Source organism: Schistocerca gregaria, unplaced genomic scaffold (assembly GCF_023897955.1).
Source record: "Schistocerca gregaria isolate iqSchGreg1 unplaced genomic scaffold, iqSchGreg1.2 ptg000180l, whole genome shotgun sequence".
Taxonomy (NCBI): domain Eukaryota; kingdom Metazoa; phylum Arthropoda; class Insecta; order Orthoptera; family Acrididae; genus Schistocerca; species Schistocerca gregaria.
The window spans coordinates 11,383,830-11,400,561 of record NW_026061730.1 but is presented as its reverse complement, the minus strand read 5'-3'; the positions used below and the strand labels follow the sequence as shown (position 1 = coordinate 11,400,561).

The 16,732-nt window shown below is 49.6% G+C and overlaps 5 non-coding genes across 5 annotated transcripts; all 5 read left to right on the top strand.

Moving 5' to 3' along the window:
• The first annotated feature begins 1,280 nt into the window (after positions 1–1,280).
• Trnat-agu (transfer RNA threonine (anticodon AGU)) lies at positions 1,281–1,353 on the top strand. Its single transcript has one exon. It is a non-coding gene; the product is annotated as a tRNA-Thr (tRNA).
• A 9,808-nt stretch (positions 1,354–11,161) lies between these two features.
• Positions 11,162–11,235, top strand: Trnat-agu (transfer RNA threonine (anticodon AGU)). The gene has a single exon. It is a non-coding gene; the product is annotated as a tRNA-Thr (tRNA).
• A 1,557-nt stretch (positions 11,236–12,792) lies between these two features.
• Positions 12,793–12,866, top strand: Trnat-agu (transfer RNA threonine (anticodon AGU)). Its single transcript has one exon. It is a non-coding gene; the product is annotated as a tRNA-Thr (tRNA).
• A 1,728-nt stretch (positions 12,867–14,594) lies between these two features.
• Positions 14,595–14,668, top strand: Trnat-agu (transfer RNA threonine (anticodon AGU)). The gene has a single exon. It is a non-coding gene; the product is annotated as a tRNA-Thr (tRNA).
• Positions 14,669–16,396: 1,728 nt separating this feature from the next.
• On the top strand, positions 16,397–16,470 carry Trnat-agu (transfer RNA threonine (anticodon AGU)). Its single transcript has one exon. It is a non-coding gene; the product is annotated as a tRNA-Thr (tRNA).
• Positions 16,471–16,732: the final 262 nt, after the last annotated feature.

Below are 16,732 nucleotides of genomic sequence, written 5' to 3'. Positions count from 1 at the left end.
CACGTTGCCATTCTTTGCGTGCAGTCGGCTGCTACTGGTGTTGCTGGTTGTGACTGCTGATAACAGATGCCGTAGCAATCAATTCATGGAGTGAGTTGTATGTTTTGCGATAGTCTGACTCTGACAAGGAAGCACAGGTGATATAGGTGCGAACACAGGAAGCTTGCAGCCCCTCGCTGCCTGCAGACACAGAGCAGCCACACTAGAAGAGCGGCCTAAGCCGTAGGCGAAATGTGCTCATTCGCTTTGGCGCGACGTCGAACTATAAATAAGGCTGTCACTAGCGTGAGCGTTGCGTGAGCGTCGTGTAAAGTCGGAAAAGTCATCTGCATGGGTGATTGCCATGTTTGGGGAGCGTTTCGTAGTACGATCAGTGCAATGGGGACGCGGAAACTTGTTGTGTCCCAGTGTTTTGCAGTTGGACGACAATAGTTTTACACAGTAGCAAAGAGCGAGGCACTGAGTTGGCATGAACAATGGAGAGCACAATGGGGCTCGAGATGTGCTTGTTACCTCAGGTGCTGTGTGATTGTGGACAAGGAGTGAAATGGACCAATTTGTGACCGCCCTTTCAATTTAAGACGTTCAAAACAGACGGAATTTGCATTCGTAATACCAGAGCATCGAAACTACTTGGAACTCTTGTGTATATGAACGTGTCCGCGCCTTTGTATTTGGTACCTTCGCCGCTACAAACCAACCAACCATCGTGTCCGTGCACATCAGAGTCGCAAAGAATGGAGAATAGCCAGGCTTGGTCGTGTGTGTAGCTGTAGCTCAGTTGGCAGATCGTTCGCTTAGCGTGTGGACGGTCTCGGGTTCAAGCCCCGGCTCCTCCATGTTTTGTGGTCAGTGCATGGTAAGTGTTGGTCGGGGCGAACATAAACGCACGCAAGAAGTTGCAAAACCAGCGTCACAGACTGATATGATGTATACTGTCATAAGGCGAGCAAGATGTAAGTGTGGGGACCGGCTGTTATCGTGGTGTCATCGAGTGCAGATCTGTCTTAGGTATCACGGCTTAACGTCATTGAAGTCTAGAGGTGGACAACACGTTCGTCTTACTCAGAGCGGTGTCTGAACTCTATTTTCGACGTTATGCGTGCCACTTTCATACTTTCATTGTGGCCAACTACGATTCGATACAGAATGCACGAAACCTGAAAGACACCCTCACTGATACATAGAGAGTAGTGTTTGTCTGCGGAATAATGGGAGTGCAAGGGTCTGTGACGTTGATATGACTGTATGTAGCACTACTAGTTATCGGAGGGGGGGGGGGGGGCGTAGCTCAGATGGTAGAGCGCTCGCTTAGTGTGCGAGAGGTACTGGGATCGATACCCAGCGCCTCCAGAATTTTTAACACACCTACATGCGCACCTTGCCATGCAAGTGGAATAATTCCCAACCGGCAGAGGTGTGTAGGCAGATACAAGCGAACGATTAGCATCCACAATTGCGCCGATTTCACGTAAATCCCACTTAGTGTGCGAGAGGTACTGGGATCGATACCCAGCGCCTCCAGAATTTTTAACACACCTACATGCGCACCTTGCCATGCAAGTGGAATAATTCCCAACCGGCAGAGGTGTGTAGGCAGATACAAGCGAACGATTACCATCCACAATTGCGCCGATTTCACGTAAATCCCACTGCACGTTGCCATTCTTTGCGTGCAGTCGGCTGCTACTGGTGTTGCTGGTTGTGACTGCTGATAACAGATGCCGTAGCAATCAATTCATGGAGTGAGTTGTATGTTTTGCGATAGTCTGAGTCTGACAAGGAAGCACAGGTGATATAGGTGCGAACACAGGAAGCTTGCAGCCCCTCGCTGCCTGCAGACACAGAGCAGCCACACTAGAAGAGCGGCCTAAGCCGTAGGCGAAATGTGCTCATTCGCTTTGGCGCGACGTCGAACTATAAATAAGGCTGTCACTAGCGTGAGCGTTGCGTGAGCGTCGTGTAAAGTCGGAAAAGTCATCTGCATGGGTGATTGCCATGTTTGGGGAGCGTTTCGTAGTACGATCAGTGCAATGGGGACGCGGAAACTTGTTATGTCCCAGTGTTTTGCAGTTGGACGACAAGAGTTTTACACAGTAGCAAAGAGCGAGGCACTGAGATGGCATGAACAATGGAGAGCACAATGGGGCTCGAGATGTGCTTGTTACCTCAGGTGCTGTGTGATTGTGGACAAGGAGTGAAATGGACCAATTTGTGACTGCCCTTTCAATTTAAGACGTTCAAAACAGACGGAATTTGCATTCGTAATACCAGAGCATCGAAACTACTTGGAACTCTTGTGTGTATGAACGTGTCCGCGCCTTTGTATTCTGGTACCTTCGCCGCTACAAACCAACCAACCATCGTGTCCGTGCACATCAGAGTCGCAAAGAATGGAGAATAGCCAGGCTTGGTCGTGTGTGTAGCTGTAGCTCAGTTGGCAGATCATTCGCTTAGCATGTGGACGGTCTCGGGTTCAAGCCCCGGCTCCTCCATGTTTTGTGGTCAGTGCATGGTAAGTGTTGGTCGGGGCGAACATAAACGCACGCAAGAAGTTGCAAAACCAGCGTCACAGACTGATATGATGTATACTGTCATAAGGAGAGCAAGATGTAAGTGTGGGGACCGGCTGTTATCGTGGTGTCATCGAGTGCAGATCTGTCTTAGGTATCACGGCTTAACGTCATTGAAGTCTAGAGGTGGACAACACGTTCGTCTTACTCAGAGCGGTGTCTGAACTCTATTTTCGACGTTATGCGTGCCACTTTCATTGTGGCCAACTACGATTCGATACAGAATGCACGAAACCTGAAAGACACCCTCACTGATACATAGAGAGTAGTGTTTGTCTGCGGAATAATGGGAGTGCAAGGGTCTGTGACGTTGATATGACTGTATGTAGCACTACTAGTTATCGGAGGGGGGGGGGGGGGGTTTCGTAGCTCAGATGGTAGAGCGCTCGCTTAGTGTGCGAGAGGTACTGGGATCGATACCCAGCGCCTCCAGAATTTTTAACACACCTACATGCGCACCTTGCCATGCAAGTGGAATAATTCCCAACCGGCAGAGGTGTGTAGGCAGATACAAGCGAACGATTAGCATCCACAATTGCGCCGATTTCACGTAAATCCCACTTAGTGTGCGAGAGGTACTGGGATCGATACCCAGCGCCTCCAGAATTTTTAACACACCTACATGCGCACCTTGCCATGCAAGTGGAATAATTCCCAAGCGGCAGAGGTGTGTAGGCAGATACAAGCGAACGATTAGCATCCACAATTGCGCCGATTTCACGTAAATCCCATTGCACGTTGCCATTCTTTGCGTGCAGTCGGCTGCTACTGGTGTTGCTAGTTGTGACTGCTGATAACAGATGCCGTAGCAATCAATTCATGGAGTGAGTTGTATGTTTTGCGATAGTCTGAGTCTGACAAGGAAGCACAGGTGATATAGGTGCGAACACAGGAAGCTTGCAGCCCCTCGCTGCCTGCAGACACAGAGCAGCCACACTAGAAGAGCGGCCTAAGCCGTAGGCGAAATGTGCTCATTCGCTTTGGCGCGACGTCGAACTATAAATAAGGCTGTCACTAGCGTGAGCGTTGCGTGAGCGTCGTGTAAAGTCGGAAAAGTCATCTGCATGGGTGATTGCCATGTTTGGGGAGCGTTTCGTAGTACGATCAGTGCAATGGGGACGCGGAAACTTGTTGTGTCCCAGTGTTTTGCAGTTGGACGACAATAGTTTTACACAGTAGCAAAGAGCGAGGCACTGAGTTGGCATGAACAATGGAGAGCACAATGGGGCTCGAGATGTGCTTGTTACCTCAGGTGCTGTGTGATTGTGGACAAGGAGTGAAATGGACCAATTTGTGACCGCCCTTTCAATTTAAGACGTTCAAAACAGACGGAATTTGCATTCGTAATACCAGAGCATCGAAACTACTTGGAACTCTTGTGTGTATGAACGTGTCCGCGCCTTTGTATTCTGGTACCTTCGCCGCTACAAACCAACCAACCATCGTGTCCGTGCACATCAGAGTCGCAAAGAATGGAGAATAGCCAGGCTTGGTCGTGTGTGTAGCTGTAGCTCAGTTGGCAGATCATTCGCTTAGCATGTGGACGGTCTCGGGTTCAAGCCCCGGCTCCTCCATGTTTTGTGGTCAGTGCATGGTAAGTGTTGGTCGGGGCGAACATAAACGCACGCAAGAAGTTGCAAAACCAGCGTCACAGACTGATATGATGTATACTGTCATAAGGAGAGCAAGATGTAAGTGTGGGGACCGGCTGTTATCGTGGTGTCATCGAGTGCAGATCTGTCTTAGGTATCACGGCTTAACGTCATTGAAGTCTAGAGGTGGACAACACGTTCGTCTTACTCAGAGCGGTGTCTGAACTCTATTTTCGACGTTATGCGTGCCACTTTCATTGTGGCCAACTACGATTCGATACAGAATGCACGAAACCTGAAAGACACCCTCACTGATACATAGAGAGTAGTGTTTGTCTGCGGAATAATGGGAGTGCAAGGGTCTGTGACGTTGATATGACTGTATGTAGCACTACTAGTTATCGGAGGGGGGGGGGGGTTTCGTAGCTCAGATGGTAGAGCGCTCGCTTAGTGTGCGAGAGGTACTGGGATCGATACCCAGCGCCTCCAGAATTTTTAACACACCTACATGCGCACCTTGCCATGCAAGTGGAATAATTCCCAACCGGCAGAGGTGTGTAGGCAGATACAAGCGAACGATTAGCATCCACAATTGCGCCGATTTCACGTAAATCCCACTTAGTGTGCGAGAGGTACTGGGATCGATACCCAGCGCCTCCAGAATTTTTAACACACCTACATGCGCACCTTGCCATGCAAGTGGAATAATTCCCAACCGGCAGAGGTGTGTAGGCAGATACAAGCGAACGATTAGCATCCACAATTGCGCCGATTTCACGTAAATCCCACTGCACGTTGCCATTCTTTGCGTGCAGTCGGCTGCTACTGGTGTTGCTGGTTGTGACTGCTGATAACAGATGCCGTAGCAATCAATTCATGGAGTGAGTTGTATGTTTTGCGATAGTCTGAGTCTGACAAGGAAGCACAGGTGATATAGGTGCGAACACAGGAAGCTTGCAGCCCCTCGCTGCCTGCAGACACAGAGCAGCCACACTAGAAGAGCGGCCTAAGCCGTAGGCGAAATGTGCTCATTCGCTTTGGCGCGACGTCGAACTATAAATAAGGCTGTCACTAGCGTGAGCGTTGCGTGAGCGTCGTGTAAAGTCGGAAAAGTCATCTGCATGGGTGATTGCCATGTTTGGGGAGCGTTTCGTAGTACGATCAGTGCAATGGGGACGCGGAAACTTGTTGTGTCCCAGTGTTTTGCAGTTGGACGACAATAGTTTTACACAGTAGCAAAGAGCGAGGCACTGAGTTGGCATGAACAATGGAGAGCACAATGGGGCTCGAGATGTGCTTGTTACCTCAGGTGCTGTGTGATTGTGGACAAGGAGTGAAATGGACCAATTTGTGACCGCCCTTTCAATTTAAGACGTTCAAAACAGACGGAATTTGCATTCGTAATACCAGAGCATCGAAACTACTTGGAACTCTTGTGTGTATGAACGTGTCCGCGCCTTTGTATTCTGGTACCTTCGCCGCTACAAACCAACCAACCATCGTGTCCGTGCACATCAGAGTCGCAAAGAATGGAGAATAGCCAGGCTTGGTCGTGTGTGTAGCTGTAGCTCAGTTGGCAGATCATTCGCTTAGCATGTGGACGGTCTCGGGTTCAAGCCCCGGCTCCTCCATGTTTTGTGGTCAGTGCATGGTAAGTGTTGGTCGGGGCGAACATAAACGCACGCAAGAAGTTGCAAAACCAGCGTCACAGACTGATATGATGTATACTGTCATAAGGAGAGCAAGATGTAAGTGTGGGGACCGGCTGTTATCGTGGTGTCATCGAGTGCAGATCTGTCTTAGGTATCACGGCTTAACGTCATTGAAGTCTAGAGGTGGACAACACGTTCGTCTTACTCAGAGCGGTGTCTGAACTCTATTTTCGACGTTATGCGTGCCACTTTCATTGTGGCCAACTACGATTCGATACAGAATGCACGAAACCTGAAAGACACCCTCACTGATACATAGAGAGTAGTGTTTGTCTGCGGAATAATGGGAGTGCAAGGGTCTGTGACGTTGATATCACTGTATGTAGCACTACTAGTTATCGGAGGGGGGGGGGGGGGGTTTCGTAGCTCAGATGGTAGAGCGCTCGCTTAGTGTGCGAGAGGTACTGGGATCGATACCCAGCGCCTCCAGAATTTTTAACACACCTACATGCGCACCTTGCCATGCAAGTGGAATAATTCCCAACCGGCAGAGGTGTGTAGGCAGATACAAGCGAACGATTAGCATCCACAATTGCGCCGATTTCACGTAAATCCCACTTAGTGTGCGAGAGGTACTGGGATCGATACCCAGCGCCTCCAGAATTTTTAACACACCTACATGCGCACCTTGCCATGCAAGTGGAATAATTCCCAACCGGCAGAGGTGTGTAGGCAGATACAAGCGAACGATTAGCATCCACAATTGCGCCGATTTCACGTAAATCCCACTGCACGTTGCCATTCTTTGCGTGCAGTCGGCTGCTACTGGTGTTGCTGGTTGTGACTGCTGATAACAGATGCCGTAGCAATCAATTCATGGAGTGAGTTGTATGTTTTGCGATAGTCTGACTCTGACAAGGAAGCACAGGTGATATAGGTGCGAACACAGGAAGCTTGCAGCCCCTCGCTGCCTGCAGACACAGAGCAGCCACACTAGAAGAGCGGCCTAAGCCGTAGGCGAAATGTGCTCATTCGCTTTGGCGCGACGTCGAACTATAAATAAGGCTGTCACTAGCGTGAGCGTTGCGTGAGCGTCGTGTAAAGTCGGAAAAGTCATCTGCATGGGTGATTGCCATGTTTGGGGAGCGTTTCGTAGTACGATCAGTGCAATGGGGACGCGGAAACTTGTTGTGTCCCAGTGTTTTGCAGTTGGACGACAATAGTTTTACACAGTAGCAAAGAGCGAGGCACTGAGTTGGCATGAACAATGGAGAGCACAATGGGGCTCGAGATGTGCTTGTTACCTCAGGTGCTGTGTGATTGTGGACAAGGAGTGAAATGGACCAATTTGTGACCGCCCTTTCAATTTAAGACGTTCAAAACAGACGGAATTTGCATTCGTAATACCAGAGCATCGAAACTACTTGGAACTCTTGTGTGTATGAACGTGTCCGCGCCTTTGTATTCTGGTACCTTCGCCGCTACAAACCAACCAACCATCGTGTCCGTGCACATCAGAGTCGCAAAGAATGGAGAATAGCCAGGCTTGGTCGTGTGTGTAGCTGTAGCTCAGTTGGCAGATCATTCGCTTAGCATGTGGACGGTCTCGGGTTCAAGCCCCGGCTCCTCCATGTTTTGTGGTCAGTGCATGGTAAGTGTTGGTCGGGGCGAACATAAACGCACGCAAGAAGTTGCAAAACCAGCGTCACAGACTGATATGATGTATACTGTCATAAGGAGAGCAAGATGTAAGTGTGGGGACCGGCTGTTATCGTGGTGTCATCGAGTGCAGATCTGTCTTAGGTATCACGGCTTAACGTCATTGAAGTCTAGAGGTGGACAACACGTTCGTCTTACTCAGAGCGGTGTCTGAACTCTATTTTCGACGTTATGCGTGCCACTTTCATTGTGGCCAACTACGATTCGATACAGAATGCACGAAACCTGAAAGACACCCTCACTGATACATAGAGAGTAGTGTTTGTCTGCGGAATAATGGGAGTGCAAGGGTCTGTGACGTTGATATCACTGTATGTAGCACTACTAGTTATCGGAGGGGGGGGGGGGGTTTCGTAGCTCAGATGGTAGAGCGCTCGCTTAGTGTGCGAGAGGTACTGGGATCGATACCCAGCGCCTCCAGAATTTTTAACACACCTACATGCGCACCTTGCCATGCAAGTGGAATAATTCCCAACCGGCAGAGGTGTGTAGGCAGATACAAGCGAACGATTAGCATCCACAATTGCGCCGATTTCACGTAAATCCCACTTAGTGTGCGAGAGGTACTGGGATCGATACCCAGCGCCTCCAGAATTTTTAACACACCTACATGCGCACCTTGCCATGCAAGTGGAATAATTCCCAACCGGCAGAGGTGTGTAGGCAGATACAAGCGAACGATTAGCATCCACAATTGCGCCGATTTCACGTAAATCCCACTGCACGTTGCCATTCTTTGCGTGCAGTCGGCTGCTACTGGTGTTGCTGGTTGTGACTGCTGATAACAGATGCCGTAGCAATCAATTCATGGAGTGAGTTGTATGTTTTGCGATAGTCTGACTCTGACAAGGAAGCACAGGTGATATAGGTGCGAACACAGGAAGCTTGCAGCCCCTCGCTGCCTGCAGACACAGAGCAGCCACACTAGAAGAGCGGCCTAAGCCGTAGGCGAAATGTGCTCATTCGCTTTGGCGCGACGTCGAACTATAAATAAGGCTGTCACTAGCGTGAGCGTTGCGTGAGCGTCGTGTAAAGTCGGAAAAGTCATCTGCATGGGTGATTGCCATGTTTGGGGAGCGTTTCGTAGTACGATCAGTGCAATGGGGACGCGGAAACTTGTTGTGTCCCAGTGTTTTGCAGTTGGACGACAATAGTTTTACACAGTAGCAAAGAGCGAGGCACTGAGTTGGCATGAACAATGGAGAGCACAATGGGGCTCGAGATGTGCTTGTTACCTCAGGTGCTGTGTGATTGTGGACAAGGAGTGAAATGGACCAATTTGTGACCGCCCTTTCAATTTAAGACGTTCAAAACAGACGGAATTAGCATTCGTAATACCAGAGCATCGAAACTACTTGGAACTCTTGTGTATATGAACGTGTCCGCGCCTTTGTATTTGGTACCTTCGCCGCTACAAACCAACCAACCATCGTGTCCGTGCACATCAGAGTCGCAAAGAATGGAGAATAGCCAGGCTTGGTCGTGTGTGTAGCTGTAGCTCAGTTGGCAGATCGTTCGCTTAGCGTGTGGACGGTCTCGGGTTCAAGCCCCGGCTCCTCCATGTTTTGTGGTCAGTGCATGGTAAGTGTTGGTCGGGGCGAACATAAACGCACGCAAGAAGTTGCAAAACCAGCGTCACAGACTGATATGATGTATACTGTCATAAGGCGAGCAAGATGTAAGTGTGGGGACCGGCTGTTATCGTGGTGTCATCGAGTGCAGATCTGTCTTAGGTATCACGGCTTAACGTCATTGAAGTCTAGAGGTGGACAACACGTTCGTCTTACTCAGAGCGGTGTCTGAACTCTATTTTCGACGTTATGCGTGCCACTTTCATTGTGGCCAACTACGATTCGATACAGAATGCACGAAACCTGAAAGACACCCTCACTGATACATAGAGAGTAGTGTTTGTCTGCGGAATAATGGGAGTGCAAGGGTCTGTGACGTTGATATGACTGTATGTAGCACTACTAGTTATCGGAGGGGGGGGGGGGTTTCGTAGCTCAGATGGTAGAGCGCTCGCTTAGTGTGCGAGAGGTACTGGGATCGATACCCAGCGCCTCCAGAATTTTTAACACACCTACATGCGCACCTTGCCATGCAAGTGGAATAATTCCCAACCGGCAGAGGTGTGTAGGCAGATACAAGCGAACGATTAGCATCCACAATTGCGCCGATTTCACGTAAATCCCACTTAGTGTGCGACAGGTACTGGGATCGATACCCAGCGCCTCCAGAATTTTTAACACACCTACATGCGCACCTTGCCATGCAAGTGGAATAATTCCCAACCGGCAGAGGTGTGTAGGCAGATACAAGCGAACGATTAGCATCCACAATTGCGCCGATTTCACGTAAATCCCACTGCACGTTGCCATTCTTTGCGTGCAGTCGGCTGCTACTGGTGTTGCTGGTTGTGACTGCTGATAACAGATGCCGTAGCAATCAATTCATGGAGTGAGTTGTATGTTTTGCGATAGTCTGACTCTGACAAGGAAGCACAGGTGATATAGGTGCGAACACAGGAAGCTTGCAGCCCCTCGCTGCCTGCAGACACAGAGCAGCCACACTAGAAGAGCGGCCTAAGCCGTAGGCGAAATGTGCTCATTCGCTTTGGCGCGACGTCGAACTATAAATAAGGCTGTCACTAGCGTGAGCGTCGTGTAAAGTCGGAAAAGTCATCTGCATGGGTGATTGCCATGTTTGGGGAGCGTTTCGTAGTACGATCAGTGCAATGGGGACGCGGAAACTTGTTGTGTCCCAGTGTTTTGCAGTTGGACGACAAGAGTTTTACACAGTAGCAAAGAGCGAGGCACTGAGTTGGCATGAACAATGGAGAGCACAATGGGGCTCGAGATGTGCTTGTTACCTCAGGTGCTGTGTGATTGTGGACAAGGAGTGAAATGGACCAATTTGTGACCGCCCTTTCAATTTAAGACGTTCAAAACAGACGGAATTAGCATTCGTAATACCAGAGCATCGAAACTACTTGGAACTCTTGTGTATATGAACGTGTCCGCGCCTTTGTATTCTGGTACCTTCGCCGCTACAAACCAACCAACCATCGTGTCCGTGCACATCAGAGTCGCAAAGAATGGAGAATAGCCAGGCTTGGTCGTGTGTGTAGCTGTAGCTCAGTTGGCAGATCGTTCGCTTAGCGTGTGGACGGTCTCGGATTCAAGCCCCGGCTCCTCCATGTTTTGTGGTCAGTGCATGGTAAGTGTTAGTCGGGGCGAACATAAACGCACGCAAGAAGTTGCAAAACCAGCGTCACAGACTGATATGATGTATACTGTCATAAGGCGAGCAAGATGTAAGTGTGGGGACCGGCTGTTATCGTGGTGTCATCGAGTGCAGATCTGTCTTAGGTATCACGGCTTAACGTCATTGAAGTCTAGAGGTGGACAACACGTTCGTCTTACTCAGAGCGGTGTCTGAACTCTATTTTCGACGTTATGCGTGCCACTTTCATTGTGGCCAACTACGATTCGATACAGAATGCACGAAACCTGAAAGACACCCTCACTGATACATAGAGAGTAGTGTTTGTCTGCGGAATAATGGGAGTGCAAGGGTCTGTGACGTTGATATGACTGTATGTAGCACTACTAGTTATCGGGGGGGTGGGCGTAGCTCAGATGGTAGAGCGCTCGCTTAGTGTGCGAGAGGTACTGGGATCGATACCCAGCGCCTCCAGAATTTTTAACACACCTACATGCGCACCTTGCCATGCAAGTGGAATAATTCCCAACCGGCAGAGGTGTGTAGGCAGATACAAGCGAACGATTAGCATCCACAATTGCGCCGATTTCACGTAAATCCCACTTAGTGTGCGAGAGGAACTGGGATCGATACCCAGCGCCTCCAGAATTTTTAACACACCTACATGCGCACCTTGCCATGCAAGTGGAATAATTCCCAACCGGCAGAGGTGTGTAGGCAGATACAAGCGAACGATTAGCATCCACAATTGCGCCGATTTCACGTAAATCCCACTGCACGTTGCCATTCTTTGCGTGCAGTCGGCTGCTACTGGTGTTGCTGGTTGTGACTGCTGATAACAGATGCCGTAGCAATCAATTCATGGAGTGAGTTGTATGTTTTGCGATAGTCTGACTCTGACAAGGAAGCACAGGTGATATAGGTGCGAACACAGGAAGCTTGCAGCCCCTCGCTGCCTGCAGACACAGAGCAGCCACACTAGAAGAGCGGCCTAAGCCGTAGGCGAAATGTGCTCATTCGCTTTGGCGCGACGTCGAACTATAAATAAGGCTGTCACTAGCGTGAGCGTCGTGTAAAGTCGGAAAAGTCATCTGCATGGGTGATTGCCATGTTTGGGGAGCGTTTCGTAGTACGATCAGTGCAATGGGGACGCGGAAACTTGTTGTGTCCCAGTGTTTTGCAGTTGGACGACAAGAGTTTTACACAGTAGCAAAGAGCGAGGCACTGAGTTGGCATGAACAATGGAGAGCACAATGGGGCTCGAGATGTGCTTGTTACCTCAGGTGCTGTGTGATTGTGGACAAGGAGTGAAATGGACCAATTTGTGACCGCCCTTTCAATTTAAGACGTTCAAAACAGACGGAATTTGCATTCGTAATACCAGAGCATCGAAACTACTTGGAACTCTTGTGTGTATGAACGTGTCCGCGCCTTTGTATTCTGGTACCTTCGCCGCTACAAACCAACCAACCATCGTGTCCGTGCACATCAGAGTCGCAAAGAATGGAGAATAGCCAGGCTTGGTCGTGTGTGTAGCTGTAGCTCAGTTGGCAGATCATTCGCTTAGCATGTGGACGGTCTCGGGTTCAAGCCCCGGCTCCTCCATGTTTTGTGGTCAGTGCATGGTAAGTGTTGGTCGGGGCGAACATAAACGCACGCAAGAAGTTGCAAAACCAGCGTCACAGACTGATATGATGTATACTGTCATAAGGAGAGCAAGATGTAAGTGTGGGGACCGGCTGTTATCGTGGTGTCATCGAGTGCAGATCTGTCTTAGGTATCACGGCTTAACGTCATTGAAGTCTAGAGGTGGACAACACGTTCGTCTTACTCAGAGCGGTGTCTGAACTCTATTTTCGACGTTATGCGTGCCACTTTCATTGTGGCCAACTACGATTCGATACAGAATGCACGAAACCTGAAAGACACCCTCACTGATACATAGAGAGTAGTGTTTGTCTGCGGAATAATGGGAGTGCAAGGGTCTGTGACGTTGATATGACTGTATGTAGCACTACTAGTTATCGGGGGGGTGGGCGTAGCTCAGATGGTAGAGCGCTCGCTTAGTGTGCGAGAGGTACTGGGATCGATACCCAGCGCCTCCAGAATTTTTAACACACCTACATGCGCACCTTGCCATGCAAGTGGAATAATTCCCAACCGGCAGAGGTGTGTAGGCAGATACAAGCGAACGATTAGCATCCACAATTGCGCCGATTTCACGTAAATCCCACTTAGTGTGCGAGAGGAACTGGGATCGATACCCAGCGCCTCCAGAATTTTTAACACACCTACATGCGCACCTTGCCATGCAAGTGGAATAATTCCCAACCGGCAGAGGTGTGTAGGCAGATACAAGCGAACGATTAGCATCCACAATTGCGCCGATTTCACGTAAATCCCACTTAGTGTGCGACAGGTACTGGGATCGATACCCAGCGCCTCCAGAATTTTTAACACACCTACATGCGCACCTTGCCATGCAAGTGGAATAATTCCCAACCGGCAGAGGTGTGTAGGCAGATACAAGCGAACGATTAGCATCCACAATTGCGCCGATTTCACGTAAATCCCACTGCACGTTGCCATTCTTTGCGTGCAGTCGGCTGCTACTGGTGTTGCTGGTTGTGACTGCTGATAACAGATGCCGTAGCAATCAATTCATGGAGTGAGTTGTATGTTTTGCGATAGTCTGACTCTGACAAGGAAGCACAGGTGATATAGGTGCGAACACAGGAAGCTTGCAGCCCCTCGCTGCCTGCAGACACAGAGCAGCCACACTAGAAGAGCGGCCTAAGCCGTAGGCGAAATGTGCTCATTCGCTTTGGCGCGACGTCGAACTATAAATAAGGCTGTCACTAGCGTGAGCGTCGTGTAAAGTCGGAAAAGTCATCTGCATGGGTGATTGCCATGTTTGGGGAGCGTTTCGTAGTACGATCAGTGCAATGGGGACGCGGAAACTTGTTGTGTCCCAGTGTTTTGCAGTTGGACGACAAGAGTTTTACACAGTAGCAAAGAGCGAGGCACTGAGTTGGCATGAACAATGGAGAGCACAATGGGGCTCGAGATGTGCTTGTTACCTCAGGTGCTGTGTGATTGTGGACAAGGAGTGAAATGGACCAATTTGTGACCGCCCTTTCAATTTAAGACGTTCAAAACAGACGGAATTAGCATTCGTAATACCAGAGCATCGAAACTACTTGGAACTCTTGTGTATATGAACGTGTCCGCGCCTTTGTATTCTGGTACCTTCGCCGCTACAAACCAACCAACCATCGTGTCCGTGCACATCAGAGTCGCAAAGAATGGAGAATAGCCAGGCTTGGTCGTGTGTGTAGCTGTAGCTCAGTTGGCAGATCGTTCGCTTAGCGTGTGGACGGTCTCGGATTCAAGCCCCGGCTCCTCCATGTTTTGTGGTCAGTGCATGGTAAGTGTTGGTCGGGGCGAACATAAACGCACGCAAGAAGTTGCAAAACCAGCGTCACAGACTGATATGATGTATACTGTCATAAGGAGAGCAAGATGTAAGTGTGGGGACCGGCTGTTATCGTGGTGTCATCGAGTGCAGATCTGTCTTAGGTATCACGGCTTAACGTCATTGAAGTCTAGAGGTGGACAACACGTTCGTCTTACTCAGAGCGGTGTCTGAACTCTATTTTCGACGTTATGCGTGCCACTTTCATTGTGGCCAACTACGATTCGATACAGAATGCACGAAACCTGAAAGACACCCTCACTGATACATAGAGAGTAGTGTTTGTCTGCGGAATAATGGGAGTGCAAGGGTCTGTGACGTTGATATGACTGTATGTAGCACTACTAGTTATCGGGGGGGTGGGCGTAGCTCAGATGGTAGAGCGCTCGCTTAGTGTGCGAGAGGTACTGGGATCGATACCCAGCGCCTCCAGAATTTTTAACACACCTACATGCGCACCTTGCCATGCAAGTGGAATAATTCCCAACCGGCAGAGGTGTGTAGGCAGATACAAGCGAACGATTAGCATCCACAATTGCGCCGATTTCACGTAAATCCCACTTAGTGTGCGAGAGGAACTGGGATCGATACCCAGCGCCTCCAGAATTTTTAACACACCTACATGCGCACCTTGCCATGCAAGTGGAATAATTCCCAACCGGCAGAGGTGTGTAGGCAGATACAAGCGAACGATTAGCATCCACAATTGCGCCGATTTCACGTAAATCCCACTTAGTGTGCGACAGGTACTGGGATCGATACCCAGCGCCTCCAGAATTTTTAACACACCTACATGCGCACCTTGCCATGCAAGTGGAATAATTCCCAACCGGCAGAGGTATGTAGGCAGATACAAGCGAACGATTAGCATCCACAATTGCGCCGATTTCACGTAAATCCCACTGCACGTTGCCATTCTTTGCGTGCAGTCGGCTGCTACTGGTGTTGCTGGTTGTGACTGCTGATAACAGATGCCGTAGCAATCAATTCATGGAGTGAGTTATATGTTTTGCGATAGTCTGACTCTGACAAGGAAGCACAGGTGATATAGGTGCGAACACAGGAAGCTTGCAGCCCCTCGCTGCCTGCAGACACAGAGCAGCCACACTAGAAGAGCGGCCTAAGCCGTAGGCGAAATGTGCTCATTCGCTTTGGCGCGACGTCGAACTATAAATAAGGCTGTCACTAGCGTGAGCGTCGTGTAAAGTCGGAAAAGTCATCTGCATGGGTGATTGCCATGTTTGGGGAGCGTTTCGTAGTACGATCAGTGCAATGGGGACGCGGAAACTTGTTGTGTCCCAGTGTTTTGCAGTTGGACGACAAGAGTTTTACACAGTAGCAAAGAGCGAGGCACTGAGTTGGCATGAACAATGGAGAGCACAATGGGGCTCGAGATGTGCTTGTTACCTCAGGTGCTGTGTGATTGTGGACAAGGAGTGAAATGGACCAATTTGTGACCGCCCTTTCAATTTAAGACGTTCAAAACAGACGGAATTAGCATTCGTAATACCAGAGCATCGAAACTACTTGGAACTCTTGTGTATATGAACGTGTCCGCGCCTTTGTATTCTGGTACCTTCGCCGCTACAAACCAACCAACCATCGTGTCCGTGCACATCAGAGTCGCAAAGAATGGAGAATAGCCAGGCTTGGTCGTGTGTGTAGCTGTAGCTCAGTTGGCAGATCGTTCGCTTAGCGTGTGGACGGTCTCGGATTCAAGCCCCGGCTCCTCCATGTTTTGTGGTCAGTGCATGGTAAGTGTTAGTCGGGGCGAACATAAACGCACGCAAGAAGTTGCAAAACCAGCGTCACAGACTGATATGATGTATACTGTCATAAGGCGAGCAAGATGTAAGTGTGGGGACCGGCTGTTATCGTGGTGTCATCGAGTGCAGATCTGTCTTAGGTATCACGGCTTAACGTCATTGAAGTCTAGAGGTGGACAACACGTTCGTCTTACTCAGAGCGGTGTCTGAACTCTATTTTCGACGTTATGCGTGCCACTTTCATTGTGGCCAACTACGATTCGATACAGAATGCACGAAACCTGAAAGACACCCTCACTGATACATAGAGAGTAGTGTTTGTCTGCGGAATAATGGGAGTGCAAGGGTCTGTGACGTTGATATGACTGTATGTAGCACTACTAGTTATCGGGGGGGTGGGCGTAGCTCAGATGGTAGAGCGCTCGCTTAGTGTGCGAGAGGTACTGGGATCGATACCCAGCGCCTCCAGAATTTTTAACACACCTACATGCGCACCTTGCCATGCAAGTGGAATAATTCCCAACCGGCAGAGGTGTGTAGGCAGATACAAGCGAACGATTAGCATCCACAATTGCGCCGATTTCACGTAAATCCCACTTAGTGTGCGAGAGGAACTGGGATCGATACCCAGCGCCTCCAGAATTTTTAACACACCTACATGCGCACCTTGCCATGCAAGTGGAATAATTCCCAACCGGCAGAGGTGTGTAGGCAGATACAAGCGAACGAT